The following is a 20212-nucleotide window of genomic DNA, read 5'->3' as shown; positions in this document are numbered from 1 at the left end:
TCACTAAAACACAATTTTGTCATGAATCCATCTGTGTCCTTTGTTGAATATTCACATAGACCAAGGTGAGCGACACCGGCTCTTTAGAGCCTCTAGTTTAATTGGTGCTTTCACTTTGGCCCCTTTAACTTTCAGACAAACATTTGTTTTTTATGATTTTAGTATCTTTTTGTCTTTTACGTTAAACAGTGATACAGAAAAAAAGTTCCTTACTACAAAGGACACCCAACAGAATGCAAAAGGTACAATATAGTTTATCGATTGTATCCAGTATTTTGAAATTTTGGGTCCTGAATGCTCTTCAACCTTGTACTTGTTAGGCTTTATAAATATTTTGATCTGAGCGTCACTGATGAGTTTTATGAAGACTAAACACGTGTCTGGTGTATCAAACTATAAGCCTGGTACCTTTGAAAACTTTGATGAAGTAATGTTTGAGAAAAAAACAACAAATTGTGGCTATCTGAAATCATTCGTGATAACAAAAGTCCATTACTGGTGATAATGATTATATTTATGGAATAGACTTTACCTTTGCAGCAATCATTTATCAAAGAAATTTTGCTAGGGAACACAAGTCTGGAATGTTTAATAAAATTCTCGGAGATAAATATTCCACATGCAGGTGCGGCTAGAAAGTACTACATAACAATCGAAAGTCCAACATAGGACAATAAAGTATTTTTTTATGAATTGTCTACTATAAGAGTAGGACATTATATTTTCCAGTCTTTACATCTGTTCGTCCATCCATTGTAGGATTGAAGTTTTAGGTTATTGACCTAACCAACTTGAAACTAGGTACATATTTCAAAATAAAAATGATAACCCTATACAGATATACCAAGATATGGTGTGAGTGCCAATGAGACAACTCCATCCAAGTCACTATTTGTAAAAGTAAATCATTATTTGTCAAAGTACTATGTACATGATGATGTAAAATGCATGAAAATATTCGAAATATCGAAAGGTTTCGACCAATCGAACAGGTCATGGTGCCAAATGGAAACATCTTGTTTTGTCTCGTCTCAAGTTGTCAACTGACCCTCACTATTGATTTGTAAGTATATGTTGTAGTGTATCTGTTCCATTAAATTCAATTTGATTGGTACTCCCAGATTCTTAGTGCAGCAACTTTCAATGAAAAGATTTAAAAAGTTGACAGAGAAAGAGAAACAAGATGCAGGATAGTTCTAGTCTCTTTCACTCTTTTGGTTTTAAGTCTGACTCATGAAAAAAATTACTGACAACAAGTAGAACAGTTTGTTCTTCAAAGAATGCAAAATATGTGTTGAAATATTATAATTACACCAAACATAACTCACACTTCAAATATTTTGGCCACGAGCATTACTGAAGAGACATGTATTGTCGAAATGCGCATCTGGTGCAAGAAAATTGGTACCGTTAATTTTATCACACGTTATCAATATGAGGAATCCATCAGTCATATTTCCCTTGTCCTTGTCATCATTTTCATGGTTCAGTGACTGCTTGAAAAAAAGTTTTTTTGTTTAGTGAATCACTTATTATGAGTTAAATGATAACTATATTTGGTATAAATGGATTCCTTGCATTGTCTACGTAGCCGTTCACCTGACTTCGACCTTATTCCATGAATAAGTGATCAAGGTGAAAGTTATATAATAGTTATCAAAGGTACCAGGATTATAATTTTGTACGCCAGACGCGCGTTTCGTCTACATAAGACTCATGAGTGACGCTCATATCAAAATAGTTATAAAGCCAAACAAGTTCAAAGTTGAAGAGCATTGAAGATCCAAAATTCCAAAAAGTTGTACCAAATACGGCTAAGGTAATCTATGCCTGGGATAAGAAAATCATAAACTCATGATAGATATCAGGATTGAAATCTTGTATTTGCAACACTTACAGTGACGTTGGAATAAAAAAGTTAAATATGGGAAATAAAGTACGAAGTTGAAGTCCATATATCTCATAGTTTTTGATTTATCATGGTATGTAGCCGAGTCCTCCCAGCTAGAACTCGAGCAGATACCATCTACCTTTTCACACTTCTACGTACGCTAGCTTAGTCGTTATATGTTGGGTCTATAAGTCATCTAAAATATTAAAAGTTGAAGTATATGGCAATATCAACTTTGAATTGACTTAACTTCAATGCCTTTAATTCACTGATCTGACGAATTAAGTGACAGAACAGTGTAGTTTTAATTTATCAAGGTATACATTTGTAACCGATTCCTCCCTGTCAGAACTCAAGCAGAGAACATCTGGGTTTTTTTCATGCGCACACGCTAGCTTAGTCGTATGTTGTTGCTACCGTATAAGACAAATATACTCGTCTATAGTTTTCTAAAAAGGCTTGGCTATCCGATTCCTTGTTGATGACTCACTGGCTGAGTATAAATACAGCAAACTCATACAATTTTCTTCAGACGGTTCTCGAAACACCTTTGTAGCCAATGAAAAATTTCATCAGGCAACGGTTTCACATTGTCAAATGAAGTTTGACAGTCTCTGGTATATCTTTTAATCCAAATCGATATGTACTAGTATTTTAATGTTTTAGGAACGACATCATTTTGTTGGACTAGACTTTTCCACTCAAAATAGGTTTCTATAAACATTGCTCTACCTACAGTTTTGTAGTATATCTTGCGACTTTCCCAATGGTACTCTTCTGAATGGTGTATAGCTACGATCATTCATTTCATTCAAGTGCAGTCTAGGTGCCAGAATAGCATCACCGAAGTTTCCCTCAAGTACGGTCTTTTCTGGTTTCAACTCTCCGAAGGTTTCATTTTTTCGTTACTATGCTGGAGCATGGTCAAATTATAAAATGGAAATTTAGCTACTTTAAAGTGAGTCATGTTCACCACAAAGATAATCCATCAATAGGCCCTCAGGTTTGATGTGAAGGATGAGCTTGTTCACACATTCTAAGGTAGCCAAATGAAATCATCACTTACGCTGAAATGCAGAGGTTAGAGCTAAGACTTGAACTGAAGTCGGGACTGGAACTGAGACTGCAGTTTGGGCTCCTTGAATATTTCATGGTTGGTAAGAGGCAATGAATATGAGTTAACCGGTTTATGCAGTAATCGTTGCATTATAGGACTCCAATTTGTTGAGGCCTTTTCGTGTTTTGTGTTATGCTTAAACTCTTAAGCTAACCCAATGTCGTTAAATGTCTTATCTCTGTAAACAACTTTCTCTGATTACCAAGTTCTCGTACATACGGCAATATCAACTTTGAATTGACTCAACCTCATTGCCTTTAATTCACTGATCTGAAGAATTAAGTGACAAAACGAGTAGAGTAGTTTTTATTTTATCAAGGTATACATTTTCAACCGAGTCCTCCCTGTCAGAACTCAAACAGAGACCATCTGTGTTTTTTCACACTTACACGCTAGTTTAGTCGTATGCTGTTGCTACCTTCTACGACAACAATAATCGTCTATTGTTCACTATTTTTCCAAAATGCTTGGCGTACTTGCTCAGTCTGAAAAGTGGCAGCTTATTTTATCAGGCGGTTATCGACACATCTTTGTTTCCAATGAAAGTTTTCATTCGGGGACTGATATGTCGTTAGAGCGTCTGCTATGAAAACATGGTTCCAAGAGAGGGATCCTAGAGGTGATCAGTTATTCAGGTCCGTCCGGCGATGATGTGACTTATCACCACTTGATTGTACATCTTGTTCAAAACGAAAGTAAATAATTCAAAGATGGTTTATGGGAAGGAAGCTTTTGCGTGTGTTGCCAAGGTAAGTACTGGAATAAAAGATACTCATAGGTCGAGAAAAATTAAGAGGAGTCGATTATTGTATGATTTGTCCAGTTGTGAATAGACCTAGCTATTGCAATTTCGAGCCAAAAGCTCGAAGAGGGAATTTTGGACAATTTCCATGTTTTTTAGAAGGACTTAGCTCTAATACTCTATAAACACAGTAAGACATTAAAACCCCATGAGAGGAAAATAGAACTGAACACTAGTAGTCTGACTGGTACGGAAATGACTTATAAGGCGAAACTTCAGAATAGTGGAATTGATCTAAAAATATATGAACATATATATATTATTTTCAGAGTAGAATCATTTCAAATGTTTACCAGTTTAAAAAATACCTTATTATATAAAAAAGATCGAACAGAATTTGTCTGAAATATTTACACAAAATCAAAACAATTTTCTCATTAAATACTAGTACCACAAAAAAGTTATATAAACGATGATATTATAAAACACCCTTATTATGTGTGTTGTAATACGAGGAGACATTCTCACAAAAACATTTCTACATTGTGTATATATGGTGATTCAATTTGACCTAGATTTTATTTATTTTATTAAATTTAAATGCCAAAAAGTGGTATTTTATATTATAATTGATGATATTCAAAATTTCATCTTGAGTTACTGTAGTACGCTTCTCAAAATTATCTCATGACTTTGTCGCAGTTCTTAGCAAATCTGCTGCAAACATCGGCGTAAAAACTCACATGTTTGTTTGCGTTGTTGTTCACTTCGTTATACGTTTTATATATTTAATTTAGGAGGCTTGTTTAGGGGGGTATCAATATCCCATATCCCATTAAGTTTTTATTCCAATATCCCGTATCCCTATAATGTTTACCCCTAATATCCCAATAAATATTTTTTACAAATATCCCATATCCCTAAAACTATTTTGAAATATCCCAAAAAATCATTATAAATTCATTCCCAAGCCCATTTTTTCCCTCATCATCACAACGTCAACAATTTTGACTGGGAAAACAAACTGTGTTAAAGGTAATTTACAGTGCATACTTCCAGTGTTAAGAATATATATGTCCAAAAGATGAAGTGTTCCATCGTAGAGCCTTGTATAACAATCTCTTTTTATGTGATCTTAAACGATAAATTTGGTGAAAGGGGTCTAATTTCAGACTTTTTTTTTAATTGTTCAAACCGTGATGCATATGACAGTAAAATTTCATTTTGATAGCATTATTCTTTCATTGATAAGAAACTTCATCCTACACGTTAACCTATGTTGGAAAGAACAAAAGGACTCAATCCTGTCTCTTGTCTGAGATTGCTCTGACATCCAACGATTGTTTTGCCAGACAAGCTGAGACTGTGGGACGTCAGAGCACGTCCATATCAAACAAAAAGTGGATATTTAGCATGCAAGTTCAATAACTCAAAATTTAACACAGGAAAGCTTTCTGCTAATGTACCTACATTACACTTTAACTGTTGCAATATTTTTACAACAGGCAAAATTTGCACAGCCCTTGCTTTGCAAAGAAACAACACAACATTTGACTCTGTGATCTTGAAATTTATGAATTACATAGATCCCAATATTTTTGTTACTTTTTTTTAATTTCCTTCCTCACAACACCAGTAATAGAAAGAAAATATATTAATTTACATTGATTATTTAGTAATTATTCGTTATTAACATAGTTTATACGGCGAAATATCTACTTTTTGATATGGGACGTGCTCTGACGTCCCTCGGCCCCAGCTTGTCTGGCAAAACAGAGCAATCTGTGAAACGTGGAGACCTCTGAAGATCCTCGCCACGTAAAAAACAAGAGGTAAAACACTAGAAAATATCCTGTAATCATATAAAGCATCAAAACAAATAAAAACATTGACAACAATAAGGCTTAACTCATCAGATGAATACATCTAACAAAAATCTATGATTATTTCAAGAAAATTATCAATGCATATGAGCATATAATATAAAAAAAAAAAAAGATGTGGTATGATTGCCAATTGCCAAGAGACCATGTGACACAGAAATTAACAACTATAGGTTACCGTACGACCTTCAGCAATGAACAAAGCTCATACCGCATAATTAGCTATAAAAGGTCCTGAAATGACAAATGTAGAACAATTCAAACGAGAAAACTAACGGCCTAATTTATGTACAAAAAAATGAACAAAAAACAAATATGTAACGCAGCAACAAACGACAACCACTGAATTAAAGACTCCTGACTTTGGACAGGCACATACATACAGAAAGTGGCGAGGTTAAATATGTTAGCGGAATCCCAACCCTCCGCCCTTAACCTGGGACAGTGGTGTAACAGTACAACATAAGAACGAACTATACAAATCAGTTGAAAAAGGCTTAACTCATCAGATGGATACAAATAGAAATACATCTAACAAAAACAGAGAGTGGACGTGACCGAGTACTTGTACATCCCATAAAAAAAAGACACTCAGTACAGATCTGAGAGTACTCGCAGTTACTGACAGCTAGTTCAAAGCCAATTACAACTAATAATAAAAAGTAATGCATCCGAGACTAAATTATCAATCATTACACATCCAGCATCCAATGGCACGGTAAACAACATCTCCGTAAAATGAGGATGTGATATCCCGTTGGAAATAAGTTTTCTACAGGTAGAACCAAACTTCAAAACCAAATCTAGAATTTAGTAAAGATTTTAAGTGATTTGTGGTAACGAAATCCCTGACTTAATAATTTACCAGTAATACATATATTTCGTTCATTAAAATCCAAAACGTTACAATAGACACGGACAAAGCGGAGGAGTTGTGATATACAAACACCGTAAGATAGTGCCAAAGGAACATCACCATCTAAAAAAGGAAAATTAATAATAAGGAACGAGGTATGGAAAGCAAAACAAATACTTTTAAAATTATCAGTACACATGAACATATAAATATCGAAAATAGATCAATACTTTTCGCTTGGGTTTGGATGACTTTTAAATAAAACGACCATAAACTCAATTAAAATCAACAAAGCACTAAAATCAGTGGCGTAGCTTGCATGTATGCTCAGATGCTCAAGCATCCACATCATTTTGACAGAATAAAATATAAAGATATGTTCGCAGCAGTTAAACTCGGAGGTATCCGTATGTAACAAAGGTTAGGATATGAGGATAGCATCCAGTTATTTCCGATGAAGTATGCGTGGTCTTTTATTGAGGATAATTTAGTTCATGTAATAAAACAAGATATCGCAGAAAAGTGTTCTCGATTTTTTTTCGTAAAAAGACAACTTCGTCGGCTACGGCAAGTGCAGAAAATGATGCACATATCCTCGGACATGTTTCACCTGAAATTGAGCCTAGCGGAGCGATGGCTTCTACAACTGACTAACAACAAAACTGACAACTAAACCACCATATCCTGATATCGTTTCCTGTGAAATGAACGACGACGTGAAATAAACTAATCTGTAATAGAGTGTGATCATTCCTAGGCTGATCAAAAAATTCCAGTTCCTATCTAGGTCCACATATTAATTTTATTTTCTATAAAAGAACAAAGTTCCTATGTCCCCTGCATTGCACATATTATATGTAACCAATGAACAAGAGCAATAACTAATAAAAATTAATGTTTTTCCTTTTCCTTTTATTTTTAATGGAGAAATAAAAGCTTTAGAGAAAATGCAATGGGATTTCCATTTTAATTTTTATTTCAAAAGGTCAAAGCTTAGGACTTTTTTCGAAATTGTCATTGCTGATGATATAAAAATCTGGCAAGAATTGTACACATGAGAGTGCAAACAAGACCGGATGGACGGACGCTAGGTTTTACGATGATGTCCCCTGCGACGCGTTAATGGGGTCACTTCAGTTCCTATATTCCGAAGTGCCGCTGTGATAGGGACGTTTTTTGAGAAATGCTAGAAAAGGGGATCACTTCAGTTCCTTTATACAGAAGTACCGATGTGATAGGGCCATTTATGAGATGTCAAATATTAAGATTGGTGGGAAACTTTTTCATCAAATAAATAAATTATGAATTTCATTCAGTTTCGAGAATTTCGAGAAAACATTAGAATTATGTTTAAAATATAATTATATGAATTGATGGGTATTTTAAAATTAAACAAAAATCTATAAAACCAGTGTCGGATTCTATGGGAGCAAATGTGCCTACAGGAACAATGTTTGAAAAAATATAATTTTCTGCATAAAATAGTCCAAAAAAAATTCGCCTCGCTCCGCTCGGCGAAGGCATCCACATCATTTCAACCCTGGCTACGCCACTGAAAATGACCTTTAATATTAAACTTTTTTGGGCAATTTTATTAAGGACTATTAAGTGAGATGTAAATATTTCTGTACTTGACTTTCAAATTCCACATATTTTTTTTCATGTTAAAAGTTCAATATCCTTATAAATGCATCAATATCCCATATCCCATTTACTTTTAGGACAAATATCCCATATCCCTAAAATTAAAATGGCAAATATCCCGTATCCCAATATACCCTATACAAGCCTCATTTAGAAACATTTTCAAAATATTAGTAGCATGTAATTTTTCCAATTGAAAACCACAGTGTTGTTAATTGATAGTATATGCTATGAAATAGTTAAGAGTACCAAGAATAGCAACACAGAAATGTTGATAGCACTCACTAAATTATTCACTCTTAAACTTAACATTACTCTTTATATCTTGATAATAGAAGGAAAAAACCATTCATCATTATAATTTTTTTCAAGAGAGGTGACAAGTAGTTAAATCTTGGTAGTTAGAGGGTGGTATCATTAATGTCCTGTTTGAGTAAAAGTTTAAAGCACGAAATGAATGACCGATACCTTAATGTTCAAAATCCGTTATGAACAGCGTTGTGTCCTTTGATCATAAAAATAAATATTTTGGCTTGAACGCCTTATATTGAGTGAAACATTCTCTAATTACCCAATCATATGATTTTTGCCCATTGAAACTGTTAATCATCCACGTTAAATACTTTCTTATCATACGTTTACAAACAAATCTCTAGACCATTACCTTAGTATGACACAACTGAGCTACTGATTATTGCGAAGATGTTATTAATGCGAATAATGCATCTAGTTGAGTATCAAATTTTAAAAAATGTATTCTGATATAGATCTGTATGCTGATTTTCCTGCAATCGCAAAAAAATAATAAATGCACACAATCATTTCTTGATCTACAGTTGTTGGTTTTGTAAATTTATGCGTTGACATATGTAAATAATTATGTTAGATTTGATGATACCCTTGGACCAGAAAGTCTACCCAGAGACCTTGTATTCTTTTGTTGAAAACTCTTTCAATTTGACTCAGTTGGTGGTACTAGTAAATAGAAAGACGTGGTTGGTAAGAGGAGATGATCACACTATTTGATAACACAATAATAGGAAAACACATATAATCGTTCAGCCTTTCAAATTGTGTTTTAAACAAAGACTATACGATATCAATACTTCGTACAAGATTGTATTTAGTCATATGTTCATGGTACTGTCAAAAAGTATTTGGCCAATATTTTTCAAAGATGTTTCCATCGCCAAGGATAGAATGCTGCGCATTCAAAAATGGAAACGATGAATATTGAATTCCTTAATGTCATAAAAAATGCAGAAAGGTAACGTTTTCACGACAATTTTTAATTCGATGTAATAAATGTTGGTTTTTCAAAACAACAAGTGTTCATTAGTTGAAAAAAAAACTGTGCCCAGGATGTTAGCTATAATTTTGGACATTATGAAATGATGTATTCTGTTTAAAAATCTTTCTCGTAAATTATGTCGAAAAAATACATCATCTGCAAGTTTTCAGAAAAGTGGAATCAGAGATTGGTATTTTGCTATTATGCAGTTTTAAAGTAGCAAGTAACTCGTCGATTTGACTCATTATTAATTTATAATTTTGTTATTATTCTATAACATTATATACGTATTCATTTAACAGCAAAACATTATTTCAAATTATACATATATGTCGAAACGACTCACACTGTACCATTATAATATTGTCAATAGGTTTTTAATAGACAATCTACAATGCTATGATGATACAAGACAATAACAATCAAAACCAAGGAGTAAACAAAGACTCATAAAACCAAAACACATTTACATCAACAGTTAGAAATAATAGATAACAAACAACACGAACTCCACTAAAAACCGGGAGTGAAATCAGGTGCTCCGGAAGGGTAAGCATTTCCCGCACCGTACAGTGGCGGATCCAGGGGGGGGGGGGGGGGGTTCCGGGGGTGCTCACCCCCCCTTTATTTTTGCCGATCAATGCATTTGTATCGGGACATATGTTTTGCACCCTCCCTTTGCCCTGGGTGCCCTGGGTTAGCACCCCCCCCCCCGTCGTGTTATTTCGTTGTTCAGGTAAAGATGGAAGGTTATTATGACTAAGAAAGAAGCAACAGTAACAATTAGAAAAGTCGTTGTCGACTCATAAAATCATGTTGTCAAACAAGTATTTGTTTAATTGAATGACACTATATTTCATATTTTATATCTTTTTATCTCATTCCATATCTTTTTTTTACAAATCCGCTGCGTATTTAATTATATGCGTTGCTTTGTTTTTCTTGTTGCCAAAATGTGATGTTTTAATTCCTAGATAGTTGTTTGGCGAAGTTAAACTGTTACAGTAGCAAACATTATCCAATACAGTTTTTTGTGTGTTTTATTTCTCTCTCAATAGATGATTGTTTGATACACGAAGATTCTTCATCAGATGAGGACTTTGCAAATGTACTTCATAAATTGGACCAGTTTAGAGCTACAGGAGGTTTCAATGATTTTGGTAAATACATATACTAGTTTACTTTACTATAGTACTTTTCTAATTAGAATTTACTGTTTAAAATTTTTGAAACAAATTCTGACAATTAAAAATATGTTATACTGTAGTGTTATCAGGATTGTGTCTTACGGATTTAGACTATTTATCAGGTTTGTAATTAAATGAACAACACGACGGGTGCCACATGTGGAGCAGGATGTGCTTTTCCTGCGGGAGCAGTTCAGAACATCCCCAGTTTGTGGTGGGTTTCTTGTTGCTTAGTATTTAGTTTTCTATGTCGTGCCTTATGTACTATTGACTTTCTGTTTGCCTTTTTCGTTTTTAGCAATTGCGTTGTCAGTTTAGTTTTGATCAATGAGTTTGAATACTCCTCTTTCGCCCTTCTTTGAGTCGTTCAGTTGAGCTTCACATGTGGTGTATGATAAGTGTCATGAATAAATGTAAAACGCCCTGCAGTAAGATATCGTTTTGTATTTTTGTTTATAGATGCATCTTTAATAAACGCAAGAAAAGACGATATTAACGTATTTCGTAAAAAGGACCAATTTGGAGTTCCCGAGGGGTTCGAAGACTTTGATAAAACATTAAAATGCTACATTTATTGATATTTTGGGTTAAAAATTTATTGATTTTTTTCATATTGAAAATTTATAAATATTTATAGGTTTCATAACGAGTGAGAATCGCTTGATATCAACTCGAGTTAATTGATTTCAATATATTTAGATTAAATAGCGAGATCAACGATATACAATTTTCACAAGTTGTTAAAACCTTTTCTCCTAATGGTCAACACTCTCAATGTGTGAAATTAAAAATTCATCGGAATGTTGATCTAGTTTTTTGTACATTCTTGTATAACGTCAAAATCTCCTTTTCCAGTTTCAGACTTTAACATCAGACATTTTGTGACTTTTCGTACTCTCCAGAATTTAATAAAATTTGACAAAAAGAAAATTGTTAGATGATTTGTGCAAGTGTTTTGTATATTATTGAAAAAAATCACATATGTTCTTTGCCATGGACGAAACGTACATCGTATTAACCTTTGAAAACCATCAATCAGTTAACGATTATACAATTGAAATGCTGTAATATCGTCTTGTAATACTGAACAAGCCAATCAAATTTACGCAGATTTTCATATCACTTTTTCGTATCGCAATCCGTGCAGTGTGATATAATATGTATCTATTCATACAAGTAATAGAAAGCAAGTCACAACCATAAGATCATTTAATTTGATAAAGATTGATGTTCATGCTTGAAACTTGCTATAATGTCAATGAACACATTACGGGATGGTAGCCTTCTAACGTACTATTAACTACTATAATTATTGCTTATTACAGTTTCATATTGTTGTTATAGATTTCACAGAAACAGGATCTGCATCTCTTTGGCAAGGTAATATTGGATATTGAGATGTTTTTATGATGTTGGTGTCTAAGCCAAGCAACATGTCAATTCGTTTCTCAGTAAACTAAATTCATTTAAAAAGCTCTTATATACCAGGATGTTGTAATAAGTGGCGTTTAAAATTTAACATTGATTTCAAATTGATATAATTAAGCTTCAACTTGCGCATGTTTGGAATAGAAGATTAGAAAAACCACCTAGGTCCTTGACATATTATCATCGTTTTGCAACAAACTTTGACAATACTTCATAAATAAGGCATAAGAATCACTAAAACACATAAAACAGGACATTCATATAATAAAAAGGAAGGATAAAAACAAAAGCAATAAGTGTCAACATTGAAATATATATATATATATATATATTATTCATCATTATACTTGTTTTATATTAAGGTTGTAATAGCAAGTACAGTGATCAGAGTACTGATGAAAACAGTGACAATGGAACAACACTTTGGGATGAAATAATAGGTAAATACCATTTAAAGTTCAATTGAATCGGACAAGTGCAAAACTTGAAATATAAATAGTGATTTATATACACAATTGTCTATTATTGATGATGTTCATGTAGTGCATTTCAATTTTTGGATATTTGATATCAGTGGCAACTCGTGATTGTGTCCGTAAAACTAACGAAGGGATGCCCTCAACTTCACCATTTGAAACTCTTGATTTAACAGCTTCCTTGCAAGCACCAACACTCTATCAAGGAAATCATGATAGGTAATAAAAGTTCTGGAATCGCGTAGCAGCAGGGAGATATATACTCCGTATGTAGACGCTGCTTGAATGTTGGTGCATAGAAAAGGAACGTTAACAATTAGGAAGCTATATTCATCTCTTTTAACAAACTCTCATTGTCATATTTAGATGTAAGTCAATATATGAGGCATACTTAACTGTATCTGTTGTATCCTTATGTATTGTCGAAATGCGCATCTGGTGCAAGAAAATTGGTACCGTTAATTTTATTACTGTATATCAAGTTCGATTGGATAGATTCGTTCAACACAGTCACCAAAATTGAAGAATTGACCGATTATGAAAGAAAACGTTTGATACACGCAAATCGATCGAAATATGTTATGGCTAAGTGATATTAACAAATAAAACGAAAATAAACAAAGGACATAAATATAATCATTGCACTGTTATATCATCTCATGTATTTAACATGTACATATTTTTTTTCAAGGACACGTCCTTAACTACGGTACGAAACCCGAAAGTTAATTAGCAGCAAAATTTGGCTAATAATCACCGAATAAATGTTTGTTGTCGATTATACATTATGTATTTGTTATAGAATAAAGAGAAAGTGCACAGATGACTAATTTTTTTTATATGCAAGCATGGTTCAATAATTTCCTCAACATAATAATCACCAGAAACTAGTTTGATAATACTTTTATAATGACCTTAATAAACATATTAAAATCATGTCACCATGTTAATGCCGCGTATCCATCCGTTCATGGATGTTGTGATAATAAAAATACACGATATGTTATGTAACATTATGTCATCTGATAATTCTTTCTGAATCTTCTTTTTAATAATATTGTATCAATTTATTTATCTCTACGGTAGACAATATGATGATTCCACACTGAGACTGTTTGAAAATAGTGATGATTTTCTTTATAGATGATTCTTTAAAAAATGCAGATCTAATAGACGAAGATGGTAATAATGTTCTCCATAAATTGGTTCTAATGGGAGATGCCGATATTTCGACAACAACGTTGATTGTCAAATAAACAAGCTTCTTTTTAGAAAAGGAAAAGAGTTCGTTATAAAAGCTTTAAAGCAAAAAAATAATATAGGAAATACACCTTTGCTTGAACTATTAAGATGTGAAGATATGGAATGTGTTAACAGAGAGGCCGTACAAATCTTTTTATACGAAGACTTTGAATATGAAATCAACACTTCAAACAATATGAAATTAGGTCCACTTCATCTAATAATGTTAAAAGAATTTTTGCCCAATATCTACGAGAATGTTTCATCCGCCCGTGACAAACAACTGTAAGATGAGTACAACAAAAAGAGAAATAAGATTGCAACAATGTTACTGAATGCTCGTGCAAATGTTAACCAAAAAGATATTTTCGACCGTACGCCATTGTTTTTAGCAAATGCTACAAGTTCAGTTCAGCTTCTGGTAGACAATGGTGCAGATTTGAACATTAACGATATATTTGGAAGATCCATATTACTGGCAGCTGTATCTATGGAAAATCATAAACAATTGACCCAGTATTATATCAAAAAGATGGACAAAGAACAGATTTTACATTCTGATGTTTATCAATCAGCATTATTTCACTACGTAGCGATATTGCAGAAAGAATTGGACATGTGTGATAACCTTGAACGTAAAGATAGAAAATGTTGGGATAACTTGGAATGTAAAGATATTAAAGGACATGCACCATATGAAGTGTCGAGATTTCGGTTACAGTCTGAAATCAAGAGAATTCCAAATATCAATATCGAATCCATACATTTACTTTTGGAAAAGAGAGGAATAGGAGCCCCATGGGACTATGACGAAAGTGAAGATATCAAGCAAACTGTTATAAAATTTGCTGAAGAATTGTGCATAGCTGTGGTGAAGAGGACGCAAGATTGAAATGTACTCTTCGAAGATCAGGGAGTTCAGAAGAGGGAACAAAAGTAGGTGATCCAAATGAATTCGATTTTATATTTTGCTTGGACGAAATCCAGAAATTGTGTAGCGTTAAAGATCTGAAGATGGAAAAAGAATTTGTTGAGCTAAATGCTTACATGACCAATAAAGACATCCCTCAGCATTTTAAAATGTTTTTTGGGGAAGATGGTTTGTGTAAAATATCAGAGGTTCGAATAGCATTTTCTAGAGCGGTGAAAACAATTGTTTTCGATGAGAAGATTTGGAAATCAAAAAAAGTAATTTTTGGGAATTTGAAAAATTCTACAGATTGTGACAAACCGGTGTTAACAATGGAAATACATTGGTTTGGGTGCTCTTACAAAGATGAAATTATAAGTATTGACCTCGTGCCAGCTATCAGAAAAAAAGAATGGTAGCCTTCAAAGGGCGGAAGTTGTGAGTTGCTGAAGAACCAAAGTATTAAAGGACAAGGATGCTTATTACTTTTTTAAACAACAGTGATGGTATACTCGGAAACACATCTTAGAATTTCCTGTTCCCCAGCAGAGATCAAGTTGTTAAAAAATGTTTTACCGTCGTACTTTCTTGAGGGGTATCGACTTTGTAAACTTCTTTATCTGTGGCTTATAAATACCCATAGTTCGGACTACAAGTACATTCAGGCTTGTATAAAAAATAAATTGATAACAAGTTATATGTTCAAAAATTGTCTCTTCTATGTGTTCGAAAATTACAAGAAGAAAGACATGCCTGTAGCAATCAGCAATGAACATGTAGCTATAATTGATTTAGTAGCTATAATTGATTTAGTAGGCGATATCCTATTATGTTTGAAGACTTTTAACAAAAATCAGACGTTTCCAGTATGTTTCATTCCAAGACGTGAAGACATTTTCATCATCAAACCTTATAATTAATCTCATAGAGGAATTAAAGGACATCTTGAAACATCGATGCGAAACCCGTGCACATGTTATAACGTATATGCTAAAGATACATGGTAGGGGAAAGTAACATTGAAAACATTACATATAAATGTACATGTATGTGAAAAAAGACTCTTACTTCGTTTCAAGAAGCTTTTTTGTATTGCAGTTTATATTTTTAACATAGCTTTATTCATTTGTTGACTCTTGTACATATATAAATCAATACCATGTAATGGAATGTAGTAGATGAATCGTTTCTTTGAATAAAAAAGCAAGCAAGGATAGGACAATGACTTACAGTCAATATGGCATGCAAACACAGTAAATATAAATTGAAAAGAAAGAAACTTGAATCTGGGACTAACGCAACCAAATGTTTTAGAGAGAGTTGTCATATCCAATTGCATTAATGATACATAAAGGCAACAGTAGTATACCGATGTTCAAAACTTATAAATCGATGGAAAAAAAAACACAAATCCGGGTCACAAACCAAAACCGAGGGAAACGTATTAAATATAAGAGTAGAATGACGACACAACATTAAAATGTAACACACAGAGAAACGAACTAAGCATTAGACAAAATCCGATGAGAATAACAAATATAACATCAAAACTAAATACATGAATTTGGGATAGAAAAGTACCGTGACACGTCTTATAATAATGTGAATTCACACTCAAATATAAGAGGAAACAAACGACACAAAAGAAACACAACGTTAAAATGTAACACACACAGAAACGAACTATAATTTAACAATGACCATATTCCTGACTTGGTACAGGACATTTTTTAAAGAAAAAAAAATAGTGGGTTGAACCTGGTTTTGTAGCATGCCAAACCTTCCTATCTTTACTGGCTATGTTAAATATAACATTAAAATGACAACTCAACATTACAGGACTACAATACAAATAAATAGGAGAACATATTTGACAAAGAAACACACGAATAATAGCTAACAAAAGTCACCAGGTTGAAAATTTAATACGTCAGAAGTGCGTTTTGTCCACACAAGACTTACTAGTGACGCCCAGATACAAATGTTTGAAAGCCAAAACAAGTACAAAGTTGAACATTGATGATGTTAATGTGGATACATTTAGGAAAGACAAAACTATTTCAGATGAATTAAGTTGAAACCGTATTTCTATCAACACACGCAAACGCATACTTTCTGTCATACTTTTTTTAAAGGTTACAACTGGTTCATCCCTAATCTTTAATGAATCGTTTGTGCGACTTTGATATCAGTTTTCATGATTTGGTGTTCAAACTGTTTCTTTCAGTCAGATTAACCATAAACAAAGTTGGTAATCCAATAATTCCTCCTGAATCACTATGTTTGACTTCTGTGTTGATTTGAAACATCATATATTTGGGTTTTGTTCGCTCCCTAAGGAGGCTCGCGGGTATAAGATTTTCAGAAAAAAATTAAACATTAATTTTTCATAACAAATTTTATTTATTACCGTAAGTAGTTGTTACTTTATCATATTGTACAAAAATCATTCCAAAAAATCAATTCCTTTTGGCCCCAGGTGACTTTTAATATATATAGATATCATAGAAAAAGCTCCAAATTATCTCCCTTTGGTGCAAAAATGCCATTTTTTGGCATTAAAATTGAAATATCTTTTTTAACTCATCGGTGACCTTCATTTTTTATTGTTGTTTTCGAATAAGCTGTACATAAACTAAATAATTGTAAAATTTAAGCGATTTCTGTAATTTAGTTCTTTTTTTATTTCCATATTACCGCTATTTCTCCAAAGATCTAGAGTTCAACAGAAAAAAAGGACATTAACAAAATTGTATGCTTCTTTCGAAGACAGATTGTGAGCGTAAATGAACGGTGACCCCATTTTTTTATTTCATTTTTCTATTAAGTATAAGATAAAGTTCATTTATAGAAAAATATAAAGAAATCGTATATTAATAAAAAAAAAATTGATTAAGACCCGCGAGCCCCCATAAGTAAAAATGGTAAGATGAAAAAAGTGAAAATCTGCCAGATGGGGTAGGGATGTAATGTTTCATTTTTTTCTGGTAAGAAATGTGTGCAGACTAGTATTCTTTATTGTAATATGTTCCAAAGTAAGAAGTCTATGCATCATCAGGGCCGTAACTACCTATGAGGCAGGGGAGGCAACTGCCTCCCCTGAATTTTCTGCACCAATTTTTTTTTAAAGTAATAAAATGAAATATAGACAATATGTACAAGAAGAACTTGAATTTATATCATAAACAACAAAAGTTTACAGTTTTAACAGTGTTATCATGATACATGATATATCTGTCATTGTCTGGATTTTTGATCGATAGTGAACCGTTTCAGTATTTGTTTTATTTTTATATTTTCGTGTGGCCGTCCGTCTGTTATTCAGTATTCGTACGAGAACACTTTGCTTCCGACAATTTTGAATAAAACCTTACTATTCACATTTCTTTAGGGGCTCAATAAAGCAGAGGAAGTTCCCTTTGTATTGAGATTCTTTTATGATATCTGAAATTCGTTACCGGCTGAATCAGCTGTTGGATCATTTTTTTTAACATCTCCCGATCATACTAGAACATTATGGTCAATGCCTTAGTTACTCAGTAAAACACTCCCATTCGTTGTAGCAGGGACTTTCTATACTAAGTATATACTAGTAAAGAAAGTCCTTGGTTGTAGTTTATACATGTCTGTTCAGCTTTCGACAATATTGAAGTTCGAGGTCCTCGATAAAAAAAAATCTTGCGTTCTATGATCTTGCTTTATATGTTTTTTTTTAACTTACCAGTTTGATTTCTTACAAAAAATATCTTTAAATACAGATAATAATTGTTTGCATAAAAATTGCTTCAATGATCCAGCAATACTGATGTTTCTTAAAGTAAGTAAATTGAAGGAAAACGGGTATAATGTTACGGCCACTGATTTTATTAAGAAAAAATTCCGCGGTCACATTGTATTTAATGTTAATAATTATAGGTCAAAGTACGGCCGGCCTTCAAGACGGAGCATTGGCTCACCCCGAACAGCAATCTCAGCATGTTTTTGCATACAATTGCTTCAGGTTCAAGCAGTACTGATGTTTCTGAAAGTAAGGAAATCGAAGGAAAACGGGTAATTTTTAGCCATTTTACTGAGAGAAAAAAAAATCGGCGGTTCTAGGGGGCCTCAATCGGCGGCCCCCAAACCCCTGCCTCCCCTGAATTCGAACCCTAGTTACGGCCCTGATCATAGGTGTCCGGACTGGTTTCATTTTTGTTATGTCTTGGTTAAGGTGGCACGGTAGTATTTGCATTCCAGAATGTAGGTTGCTCTTTTGTGTACCCTACTTAGGTAAATGTATCTAAACAGTGTGATTGGACAAAAAATACATTATCAACTGAACATACTTTCCAAAACTGAGGGATGAATCAGGTGTAGAAAAATATGAAATAATTTTACATACAGATGAAAATGAATTTTTGAGAATTTTTTTAAATTTTGTATTCACTGCACCATAAAAGACCTAAAAGTACTAGTGACCTTAGGTTTTTAAAAATAGCAAAAAAAGTAAACGGTCATGATACATATTCAAATTCAATTCTGAATAGTAAAATGAAAGTACTTCAGTTAACTGTGAATGTAGAATTTTTTGCAGTGTTAGAAAGTGGTGAAAATTCTAAAAAGGCTATCATTATCCCTTATGGGCCAGGAAATACTACCGTGCCACCTTAATATGAGTGTTGTGTTAAAAAGTATTAAACGGAACGGATGTGATCTCTGCGCCGGAGATTGAGTTACCAATTGAGTAAAACCTGTATCCAAAATGGAAAACCATTAAAAAACCGAATTTAAATCGTAAAATGAAATATGGAAAACAATTACAAAAAAAAAAATAATAATCGTTAAATTGAATACAGAAACCTTAAATATATCACCTAACAAAACAAAGCTAGATTGCTTAATCAAATCACAGCGTAAAATTAAGTGAGCATTATGAGAAAAGGTCAAGATTGACTGTAATATGAGTTTTGTCAGTACGAACATGTACATCAGGATATTTTACAGTTAACAAAATGACAAATTAAGAATTCAAACAGATCTCATCGCAAAATAATGAATTTGTTATACGGGTTCTAATCATTGTTGAAGACGTATAATCATTTCCGTCTACGTCATTTGGGGTCTGGTAGAGGGTTGTCTTGTTTCCAATGATACCACATCTGCCACTTTTTATATAAATGTTTATAAGACAATTTGTCAAAAAAGATATTATCTAGTCTTGGATACATAGAAGTTGTTTTTGAACTAGCTGTCAGTAAGTGCGAATTCTCTCTGATCTGTACTTAGTGTATTTTTGTTGCAGAGATGTACAAGTACCTGTCCAATTCCTCTCTTTCTTAGAAGCATTTCTATTTGTATCCATCTGATGATTTTAGCTTTTTCAGCTGATTTTTATTGTTTGTTCTTATGTTGTACTGTTACAACACAGTCAAAATTATGGAAGGGTGGCTGCTTTCTAACTTGTTTACCCAGGCCACATTATGTATGTACATGTCCCCAGTCAGGAGCCTATAAATCAGTGGTTTCCGTTTGTTGCTGCGTTACATATTTGTTAATCGTTCAATAT

At 33.2% G+C, this 20212-nt stretch overlaps 1 long non-coding RNA gene across 1 annotated transcript; it reads left to right on the top strand.

The window, feature by feature from the left end:
* The first annotated feature begins 3534 nt into the window (after positions 1 to 3534).
* LOC143082927 (uncharacterized) lies at positions 3535 to 15982 on the top strand. The gene is made up of 5 exons (XR_012980508.1): positions 3535 to 3757; positions 10483 to 10584; positions 11956 to 11991; positions 12402 to 12479; positions 13659 to 15982. It is a non-coding gene; the product is annotated as an uncharacterized LOC143082927 (long non-coding RNA).
* The last annotated feature ends 4230 nt before the right edge of the window (positions 15983 to 20212 follow it).

This window comes from Mytilus galloprovincialis, chromosome 7 (genome assembly GCF_965363235.1).
Source record: "Mytilus galloprovincialis chromosome 7, xbMytGall1.hap1.1, whole genome shotgun sequence".
Classification (NCBI taxonomy): domain Eukaryota; kingdom Metazoa; phylum Mollusca; class Bivalvia; order Mytilida; family Mytilidae; genus Mytilus; species Mytilus galloprovincialis.
Note: the sequence above shows the minus strand (reverse complement) of the source record. Positions and strands in the feature narration are given on the sequence as shown.